An 11,970-nucleotide genomic window follows, 5' to 3' on the forward strand; every position below is an offset into this window, starting at 1 on the left:
GTTCGACATTATGTTATCGATGAAAAATTGTATTTCGATGAATGCTTTATGAGTTTCTTCGGTAATGATATTCCTTCGAAATCACTTTTGCCTTTTTGCCTTTCGTTTTTTACCTTTTTGATGAAACTTAGAGAGTATCGATGAGTGATTTTCTACATTCATCGAAAGTAACTTTTGCCCAAATACTTTTTCTTGGTGCTTTCTATACCTCATTTCGATGAAAATACTCTTTCGATGAAACTTCTTTTGCAGTGCTCAATACAATTTACTGGCCGAAACATCTTTCAATCTTCACGCCTATGGGAATATACATTTTTTTTATATATTTTTTATTTTCAAATATAGTGTTCAACAGTGGCTCTGACTGAGGATGGAGGCATATTGAATATGTCTTCAAGAATTCAGAATCTCTAGTTAGCACAGATTTATGATGGTATTTACAATGGAAATGGATCCTAATCTACTGTACATGTGATACAGAATGTTCAAGAAAAGAAGTTTTTTAAGAATTGCCCATGTACCGGCAATTCTTGGACCTCCCCTGTTGCGTTTTGGAGCAAATAGGAATCCTCCCCTTTTTTATCTATGATCACATATGGGCCGATCCACAAAGCTTCAAATTTACCATGCTTACCTTTGTCCTGATTCCTGGCATTCCACATTAAAACCCAATCACCTACACAAAATTTTCTGTTTGATGTCCTCTTGTCATACAACCTCTTCATTTGATTTTGAATTCTGATATTCTGCCTTTGAGCTTCTGCCCTGACTTCATCAAGTTCTACTAACTGCATTATTCTTTCTTGTGATGGATCTTCAACATCTATCCCTTCTTGAATCATAAATCTATGTATAGGCAAGAGATTATCCAAAGGTAGTCTGGCCCTTTTGCCATAAACCAATTCAAATGGAGACTTTCCTATAGATTTTTTCATAGTTATCTTGTCTGCCCATAGTGCAAGATTCAACTTTGAATCCCATGCTTTTTTGTTCTGTCCCAACATCTTTCTAATGATCTTTAGGATATTCTTGTTGCTTGATTCAGCTTGCCCATTCCCCTAGGGATGGTAAGGAGAAGAATGTGATATCTTAATGCCATATTCTTCACAAAAAGTGTTGAATTCCTCTGATCTAAAGGACATGCCATTATCTGAGATGATCCTTGCAGGAACACCGAATCTAGTAATAATGTTCTCCATTAAGAATTTTATCACCACCTTGCTAGTGGCCTGTTTGGTAGGTATTGCCTCCACCCATTTGGTAAAATAGTCTATAGCAACTAATATCCATCTATGTCCTCCATTGGATTTTTCTGATATTTCCCCTATAAAATCTATTCCCCATTGTTGGAATGGTTCCTCAGCCAACATTGGTCTCAATGGGAGTGATCCTTGATACTTTGTTTTGTTTGAGAACTTTTGACAAGCTTCGCACTTTCTGACATATCTATAAGAATCATTGAAGACACATGGCCAATAATATCCAGCTCTCAATATTTTATGTGTTGTAGTCTTGGCCGAGAAATGGCCACCACAAACCCCATCATGCATTTCATGAAGAACCTTATCTGCCTGGTAGTTGTCTAGACATAATAACAATATCCCATCTCTATTTTTCCAATATAAGTCCCCATTGATAATTACATATCTTGCTGATTTTAGCTTCAGAGCTCTCTTCTGATTATTAGTCATGCCATCTGGACATTTCAAATGCTTGAGATAGTATATGATATCGGTGTACCATGCTGTTCTTTCAATACTGAAGTTAGCTTCTTCCCATCCAACCTGATTCACACCAGATTCCTCAATTTCAGTTCCTGTCATGAGTTTGGCCAGCCCTTGTCCTTTGATAACCTGTGAAATTTTGAGTTCAATGTTAAATTCTTGTATCTGATTGATCCATTTGCATCTTTTGCCCGTGACCTCAGTCTGTCTGAAGATATCTTTTACTGCTGCATTGGGGACATAAGCTATAACTTCAGCCCCTACTAAGTATGGTCTAAACTGTTTCACTACTTTGACCAAAGCATAAGCTTGCTTTTCATTCAGTTCATATTTTACTTCTGAAGGGCTCAAAGACTTGCTAAAGTATGCAATGGGCTGCTCATACCCTTCTGAATTTTTCTGTAACAACACTGCTGCTATAGTGTGACAAGAGGCGAATGAGAATATCATAAAAGGTTTACCAAAATCTGGGGAAATTAGTACTGGTGCCTCAGAAATTGCTCTTTTGATTGCCACAAAAGAATCAATTGCCTCTTCAGTCCAGTCAATTTGGGCCTCTTTCTTCAACATCCTTACTATAGGTTTTACTATGTCTGCAAAATTCAAAATGAACCTTCTTACAAAATTAATTTGTCCCAAGAATGATTGAATGGCTTTGATAGTTCGAGGGATGGGAACCTCATTGATAGCTTCTACTCTCTCAGGGTTAATTCTTACCCCCTCCTTGGATACTATGTGTCCAAGTAGTTTTCCCTCTTCAACACCAAAGTGGCATTTTTAGGATTCAAGGAAATTCCATATTCTAAGGCTCTTTTAAATATCTTCTCAAGGTGTTCACAGTGATCATCAGCTTTCTTTGAGTATGCAGTCAGATCATCTTGGTATACCACCATGATTACATCAATCAATTCTGCAAAAGCCACATCCATTGCCCTTTGAAAAGTAGCTCCAGCATTGGTCAATCCAAATGGGATTCGTGCATAAACATAAGTGCCCCATGGAGTTGTGAAGGCTGTCTTATATTTCTCAGTTTCTCTAACTTTCACCTGATTGTAACCTGAAAATCCATCCATCATAGACAACAACTCACACCCTGTTACCCTCTGCAGCATGTTATCCATATTTGGCAATGGATAGTTATCCTTTAGAGATGATATATTCAAATTTCTAAAGTCTACACATAATCTAATATCCCCATTCTTCTTCCTGACTGGTACCAAGTTAGAAACCCATGTGGAATATCTGCATGGTTCAATTATTCCTGTGTCTTTCTGTAAGGAAGTTAAGTAGCGGAAACAACTTCCTACACTAACCTTGAGAGGAGGGTAATGCAAAACTTTTTCAGATCATTACAACAGTTACAGAAAATAGAAATAGATATAATAGCAATCATACCACAACACAATGATTTACGTGGGGAAAATCCTTTCGGGAGAAAAACCCCACCCTCCAAAAGCAGCTCAATATTTTATTCAGCAATCAAAAACAGATTACAAAATACTTGCAGAGCAAGCTCTTCACAGGAGTACCACTAATCAGAGATTCAGAGGCAACTCAATAGCCATAAGACTCTTACACACAACCTCTATCTCACACACCTCATAAATAGGAGATACAATACAAGAAACCGTCAAACGGTATTACAAAACCATGGGCTAAAACCACCCAATAAGGTGTAGCCGACCTTATCTCCCTTCTAGATGCCCTATGACATGTTAAAGCACACATCAACACGTGTCGCTCCCTTTTATAGCTCATTTATGTATTCGATACAAATTATTTTTCCTATTTCAGGAGTACAAACTTTCGGAGGCCATAACTTGAGAACCGGGTGTCCGATTGACGAACCGTTTGAAGCGCCGGAAAGCTCGCGAAGTGCTCTATCACCTCGTAACCCGCTTTGCCGGTTACGGCAACTTTTCAGGGCATTTCGGAGCCTCTAAAGTCCCCAAAATTAAGTTTAAACATTTTATTGCACCCCTCCAAGATGAAAACTTTAATATCTTCAAAACTAGCTGTGACCTTGCGACGCAACTTTACCGGAATGCTTATCTAGCCAACCAGAAGCTTCAGGGAGAGTTTCGCACCATTTCGTGCTCAAATAAAAACTTACTATAAATAGTAACCTCGCATAAATGCAAGGTTGAGACACCATTTTTTCCAACAAATCTCCCACTTGTCGAACACCTTGCATGAGCGGAAGGGAATGTCAACACAATGAATCAATTGCTAGGGGCCATAAGGCCCATAGACTCTGAACACCATCTGAACTTCTCTGTGCTCACAGCCTTAGTTAAAGCATCTGCAACATTCATCAAAGTGTCCACCTTAACCAGCTTCACCCTACCATCTTCGACCATATCTCTAACAAAATGATACTGAACATCAATATGTTTGGTCCGGGCATGAAATGTCGGGTTCTTAGCTAGGCTAATTGCACTCTGACTGTCACAGTAAACTGTCACTGTACCTTGTTTTATTCCAATATCCGAACACAGTCTCTTAAGCCAAATGGCCTCTTTACAAGCATGAGTAGCTGCCATATACTCTGCTTCAGTAGTGGATAAAGCAACCACAGCCTGTCGCTTACTCATCCAACTAATTGCACCACCAAACAAAGTAAACACATAAGCACTGGTGGATCTTCTGCTATCAATATCACCTGCCCAATCTAAATCTACATAACCATGGATATCAAGGGAAGTCATGTCTCCAACTGAATTACCATGATAACATAAATAATACTCTGAAGTACCCTTCAAATATCTGAAGACTCTTTTGACTGCATCCCAATGAACTCTACCAGGATTAGACATATATCTAGAAAGTACTCCCACTGCTTGGGCAATATCTGGTCTAGTACAGACCATAGCATACATCAAACTTCCAACTGCACTCTGGTAAGGCACTCTGCTCATGTCTTCCATCTCCAATGGGGATGTAGGACAATCTGAAATAGATAGTTTCGTTCCAACTGTAAAAGGAACACTCAATGGTCTACAATTCTGCATGTTGAACCTCTGTAACACTGAATTCACATACTTACTCTAGCCTAGCCATAGCTTTCTGTTCGCCCTATCTCTTCTAATTTCCATCCCAAGAATGTGCTTTGCTGCACCAAGATCTTTCATTTCAAATTTAGCAGCGAGCTGAGACTTCAGTTCTGAAATCATACATTTCCCTTTACCAATGAATAACATATCATCAACATACAATGCAATGAATAAGAAATGATCACCATAAGATTTATAATAAACACAGTGATCTGATTTAGAACGTTCAAATCCCAAACTCAACACATATGTATCAAATTTCTGGTACCACATCCTAGGACTTTGTTTGAGGCCATACAAAGATTTCTTCAATTTACAGACCAAATTACTTTTGCCTTTCACCACATAGTGCTCCGGCTGTGTCATATAAATATCTTCCTCCAAATCACCATGAAGGAAAGTAGTTTTCACATCCATTTGCTCAACCTCTAAATCATAAGCAGTAGCAATAGAAAGTAAAAATCTAATGGATGTCATTTTTGCAACAGGAGAAAATATCTCACCGTAATCAACACCCTCAACCTGAGAGTAGCCTTTTGCAACCAACCTTGCTTTATACTTCTCAATGCTTCCATCTGAACCAATCTTTTTCTTGAACACCCATTTACAACCAACAGGTTTTCGTCCTTCAGGCAATGGTACAAGATCCCATGTATCATTCTTTTTCAAAGCTGCCATTTCTTCCTCCATAGCAATCTTCCAGGATTCTACATCATTCATACCTAATGCCTCTTCTACAGATTTCGGTTCATCCACACTAGTATTCAGAGAAAAAATACATCTCCAATCATCAGGTGAATACCTTTCAGGTGGTTGTCTATGTCTTGTAGACCTTCGAACAAGCTGAGTTGGAGGTTCTTCCTCCTCTTCTAAAGATTCAGAGCTAGACGAGCTCTCCTCAAATTCTTGCCTATCTAGGGGTCTTGATTCAACTCTTTCAGGTGTAGAAGGAAGTTGAATCACATCTTCTTTTTTAGTCTGTTCTGGCTGCAATGTAACAGAAGGAGACTTAATTTCTCTAAAAATAACACTTCTACTGTGAATTACCTTTTGTGCAACAGGGTCCCAAAGCTTGTATCCTTTCACACCATAACTATACCCGATGAAGATACATTTCACAGCCTTGTTCTCCAACTTTGTTCGCTTCTCCTTTGGCACATGTGCATATGCCTCGCAACCAAAAACTCTAAGATGTCTCAATGAAGGCTTGTGACCTGACCATGCTTCCATAGGCATTTTATCAACAAGAGCTGATGTAGGAGACCTGTTAATCAGGTAGCAAGCAGTGGCAACAGCTTCAGCCCAAAACTTTTGTTCAAGACCAGCACCACTCAACATACTCCTAGCCTTTTCCATCAGTGTCCTGTTCATTCTTTCTGCAACTCCATTCTGCTGTGGAGAATACGGAGTTGTCTTCTGCCTGTTAATTCCACAGTCTTTACAGAATCTATCAAAATCATTAGAGCAAAACTCACCGCCATTATCAGTTCTCAAACATTTTATTTTCTTTTCAGTCTGCAACTCAACCATTGCTTTAAATTCTTTAAAACGACTAAAAACTTCAGATTTACTCTTTAGAAAATAAACCCATGTCCTTCTACTAAAATCATCAATAAATGAAACATAATATGTGGATTTTCCAATCGAAGAGACATCTACTGGACCAAACACATCAGAATGGATAAGATTTAAAACACCACAAGTTTTATGAGAACTCGAGTAAAACTGAACGCGGTTTTGTTTTCCATAAATGCAATGCTCACAGAAATCAAAGTCAAGGTTACAGTCATTCAAACCTTCAACAAGGTTTTTATTTTTCAAGGTCCTTAGACCCTTTTCTCCAATGTGGCCAAGTCTCTGGTGCCATAACATAGTCTTCTCTGCAGGTAACTTTGCTTCAGACGAAAGAGCACCCTTAGGTACCCAAAAACCATTTCCATCTGCTGAAGGTGAAACCTTCAAATCTTCCAGTGAAGTATCCGCAGATTTGCTTTTTACAGAAGTGCTATTACACTCAACAGTGTATGCTTCAAGCTTATACAAAGTGCCAAACCTGACACCTCTAGCAACTACCATAGCACCCTTAATCATCTTACATCCTGTTTCAGAAAAGACTACCTGCACACCCGCATCTATCAGTTTGCTCATAGATAACAGGTTTCATTTTAATCCAGGGATATGCAGCACACCATTAATCCCTTTTATTCTACCATCAGAAAACCTGATTCTAACCTTACCTCGACCAACAATGTCTAGAGGTGAATCATCACCCAAGTACACTTACCTCCATTAAATCCTTCATATTCAGAAAACCAATCTCTATTGGAAGTCATATGAAAAGATGCACCTGAGTCAATTAGCCAGGCATCATTACCTGCATGAGTCGCCAAAGCCGCAATAAATGCATCGCCATCTTCCTTGTTGGACTCAGAATCAGAATCGAACTTTTTCTTTTTCTTCTTCTTTTCTTCTTTGCAGTCCTTACGGATGTGACCCGGTTTACCGCAATTCTAGCAAATGACTTTGGACTTTCCAGGAGATTTCGATCTCCCTTTGGATTTGGACTTGCCGCGCTTCTCATTCTTCTTGCCTTTCTCCTTAGGTCTTCCACGAACGGTTAGGGCTTCCTTTGAACTGATGGATACCTTCCTTCGCATCTCTTCACCGAGTAGGGCACCCACCACATCTTCAGATTTCAAAACAACAGAAGTACTACCGATAGCCATAACAAGAGAATCCCACGAATCAGGCAAAGAACAAAGCAAGATCTGACATTTCTCCTCCTCATCCATCTTAACACCGACGGATACTAATTGAGCCACAATCATATTGAATACTTCTAGGTGGTCTGCAATTCGTCCACCCTCTTCCGTCTTCAAGGAATACAATTTCTTTCTTAAGAAAATTTGATTTAATAAAGATTTCACTTGATACATCTCACCAAGCTTAGTCCATAGCTTCTTTGCAGAGTTCTCTTCATGGACATTGATTAGAACAGAGTCTGCCAGGCACAGTCTAATTAGACCCTTGGCTTTTCGGTCCATAACATCATACTGAGCTGCCGCAGTAGGATCTGAGGGCCTTTGGACATTCGCATCAACAGCATCCCAAAGATCTCGATCTATTAGCAGATCTTCCATCTTCAGCTTCCACATCTCAAAATTACTTCCATTAAATTTCTCCACCTCTATTCTCCCTGACGAACTCGCCATCTGAATATTCCTGCAATAGGATCAAAAAGTGTCTTCTGCACAAGCTCCCACTCAAATCTGGATTAGTTCAAAAAACCCAACTACCCACAATTGAAACCAAAGGTGATCAGGCTCTGATACCACTTGTAAGGAAGTTAAGTAGCGGAAACAACTTCCTACACTAACCTTGAGAGGAGGGTAATGCAAAACTTTTTCAGATCATTACAACAGTTACAGAAAATAGAAATAGATATAATAGCAATCATACCACAACACAATGATTTACGTGGGGAAAACCCTTTCGGGAGAAAAACCCCACCCTCCAAAAGCAGCTCAATATTTTATTCAGCAATCAAAAACAGATTACAAAATACTTGCAGAGCAATCTCTTCGCAGGAGTACCACTAATCAGAGATTCAGAGGCAACTCAATAGCCATAAGACTCTTACACACAACCTCTATCTCACACACCTCATAAATAGGAGATACAATACAAGAAACCGTCAAACGGTATTACAAAACCATGGGCTAAAACCACCCAATAAGGTGTAGCCAACCTTATCTCCCTTCTAGATGCCCTATGACATGTTAAAGCACACATCAACACGTGTCGCTCCCTTTTACAGCTCATTTATGTATTCGATACAAATTATTTTTCCTATTTCAGGAGTACAAACTTCCGGAGGCCATAACTTGAGAACCGGGTGTCCGATTGACGAATCGTTTGAAGCGCCGGAAAGCTCGCGAAGTGCTCTATCACCTCGTAACCAGATTTTCTAGTTACGGCAACTTTTTAGGGCATTTCGGAGCCTCTAAAGTCCCCAAAATTAAGTTTAAACATTTTATTGCACCCCTCCAAGACGAAAACTTTAATATCTTCAAAACTAGCTGTGACCTTGCGACGCAACTTTACCGGAATGCTTATCTAGCCAACCAGAAGCTTCAGGGAGAGTTTCGCACCATTTCGTGCTCAAATAAAAACTTACTATAAATAGTAACCTCGCATAAATGCAAGGTTGAGACACCATTTTTCCCAACACTTTCATCTTTATAATTTCTTCCCTCATTTTTCATAACAATGTAGGATTAATAGGTCTCTGCTTTTGCCTGAATGGTTTAGCTTCTGGTTTAAGTGGTATCTCATGTTGAAAGAGATCTTCCCTGTAAGCTTTGAGATCTTCATAAGACCATGCAAACACATGTTTGTATCTTTTTAGCAATATTATCAGTTGTTGCCTCATAGTAGGAGTTAATTTTTTTCCAATAAAAACATTTTTGGGGGCTTCTTTGCTTCCTAGATTGATTTGTTCAATATCACTCTCTTTAACAGCTAACCCTTTGGTTTCAATCACATCTTGAGCATTAAAAGTTCTTTCTAATGCTACTAGGCCTCTTGGTAATTTATTTGATTTTAGTTGTATAATTTCATGTCCAAATAAAGTTTCCTTAACTTCAGTTTTCTCCACAAAGTCATTAAAATTTATAGCTTGAGTCTGATAATGATCAACACACTGTAAGAAGTTCAACAGATCTGCATCATCTTGAAACACTTGCCAATTATACAAGTTGTCAGGAACAGATGGTCTTACTTTCACTTCCACTTCAGATATCCCAGTTAGTGTTATATCATTGCCTTTTAATGCAATATTTGCTAAAAAATCTGCCATGATGTTTTTTGACCTATCTATCCAGGTTATCTGAAAAGCATCAAAAAGCTCCATGGTATCCCACACAGCATTCCTGTATTGTTTCAGTCTTAAGTGTTTTGAGGCATATCTTTCCTTTACTTGTGAGACTATTAATTCTGAATCACCAAAGACACTTAGCAATTTGATCCCATGTTTGACTGCTATGTTAAGACCAGTGAGTAGAGCTTCATATTCAGCAATGTTATTTGTACATTCAAATAACAACTTGAAAGAATATTTGTAAGTTTCCCCTGTGGGTGAGATAAAAAGGATTCCAGCCCCACTCCCTTCTTTGCTACAAGACCCATCAAAGAACATTTTCCATATCTGACCATCCTCTTTAGTTAGACATGACTCAATGGGGATCCACTCTTTAAATTTAGGTTTTGTTAACTGTACCTGGAAGTTGTCCATGTCAGTTTGTAAAAAACATACTTGGTTCACTGTTTCTTCCATGTCTTCTATGATATATGTGGACCGAGGTTCCCTGTCAATTTTTATTTCCTGTCCATTTATTGGAATTGTAGCATATGACAAATCCAGCTGCACATACCCACCAATCATATTCGACCATTGTCTTGACAACAACATTCCATAGTTTGGAGGAACATCTACTACTGTAATATCTGTTTTATATGATGCTTCTGGACAGGCTGCTAATCTGAACTCTACATCCTTCATGATACCAACCACTGGGACTGATCTATTGTCCATGGCATAGCATTTCCCAAAGGTAGTATCAACTTCCAATCCTAGTTCTTTCATCACCCCAACAGGCATGACATTTATGGCTGCTCCTGAATCGATCATACAATTCTTCACCCTTTTGTTGTTTATCACCAAAGTGAGATAAAATGGGTCTACTTGTGTTGGGTTTTTAGTTATAGTGGACCCTAAATATATAACTGGAGCCATTTGTTCATTATTGTCACCTGTTGGGACCTCTTGTTTCTGTTCATTAATCTTTTCTTCTTGGACACCTGAAATCATCTCCAAAGTTTTTTCTCTATACTCAGGAAACCTCATTATTTCTATCAATGGAACAGAAACTTTTAATTGTGTTAATGCAGCTGAAATATCAAATGAGGTAGAGTGTTGTGATGAAGGAATTTTTACTATTTCTTTCTTTTGAACATCAGAACCCTTATTACTATCTTGCTTAGTCTTAGTTGCCTTATTTATTCGTTTAAGTGTCTCATCAGTTTCTTTCATAAAAAGACTATTAGGTTTACCCTGCTTTAGATTCACCATTCTATTTCTTAAATCATAAGTCCTTTTTGCTTGTGCAATAGCATAAGCTGTAATTTTTCTTTTCTCTTCTTCAGTAGGGACTCTGAGCTTGACACTTTCATTCTGGCTGGTGGTCACAGGTAAGACAGAGCATTGATCAATGTTCATGGAATCTGACCTTCCTGTCTGGGCAAATGATATCATGTTAACCGTTGAATCAGCCATATGTTCTTCGTAACTATCCTCCTCCTCTTGCAATCCTTTTGCTACTGCACACAAAGAAGAAGCGTGTGGCATATTGCAAGCATAACACCACATGTCATTGTCTTGAGTATAATTTACTGTTCTTTTTAAAGGATCTGAAATTTGTTGATTATCTCTGTGGTTCCTGTCTACTAGTTTTCCATCCTTCCATGTGGTGTTATAAGGCATGTCATGTAGTCTAGGTCTCTCAGGACGGTAGTATTGCTGCTTCTCTGTTTTGTTTACTCTTACAGATAAATCTTTCAGGGCATTTAAAACTTTGTCCAGCTTATCTTCATCTCTATTAGCCTTGGGTGCCTTAGGATTGTATAACCTTGCATCCTCTCTTTTTCCCACTTTACCAGCAGCCTTTCTATTGTTTTCTATAACAATGACATCCTTCATAACATCCCGGAGATCTCTAGGATTTCTGGTTCTCAGCTCATAGTTTGTTTTACTATCATAAGCATTGATGTAATACAGAATGCTCACTTCAGGTACTGGTTTCATCCTATTAGGGATTTTGTTTAGAACCCTGTTAAATCTTTTGTTAAAATCTATCACTGATTCATTTTGCTCCTTTTTTATGCTAATGATTTCATGCAGGGCAAACTCAAGGCTGTTATGGTCTCCATACTGCTCAAGGAACAATTCTTTGAATTCTGCAAGATTTCTAATGGATGCATCAAGCAACATTCTAAACCAATCTCTCGCATCTTCTATTAATGACTGCATAAACAACCTGATCTTGACATCCTCATATGGTAAACCAAAATCCTCAATTACTGCATCAAAGGCTTTACAATGAGCCTCACCTGAAACTGCATTACTTCCTGTGAAC

The sequence above is a fragment of the Cryptomeria japonica genome, chromosome 1 (assembly GCF_030272615.1).
Source record: "Cryptomeria japonica chromosome 1, Sugi_1.0, whole genome shotgun sequence".
NCBI lineage: Eukaryota > Viridiplantae > Streptophyta > Pinopsida > Cupressales > Cupressaceae > Cryptomeria > Cryptomeria japonica.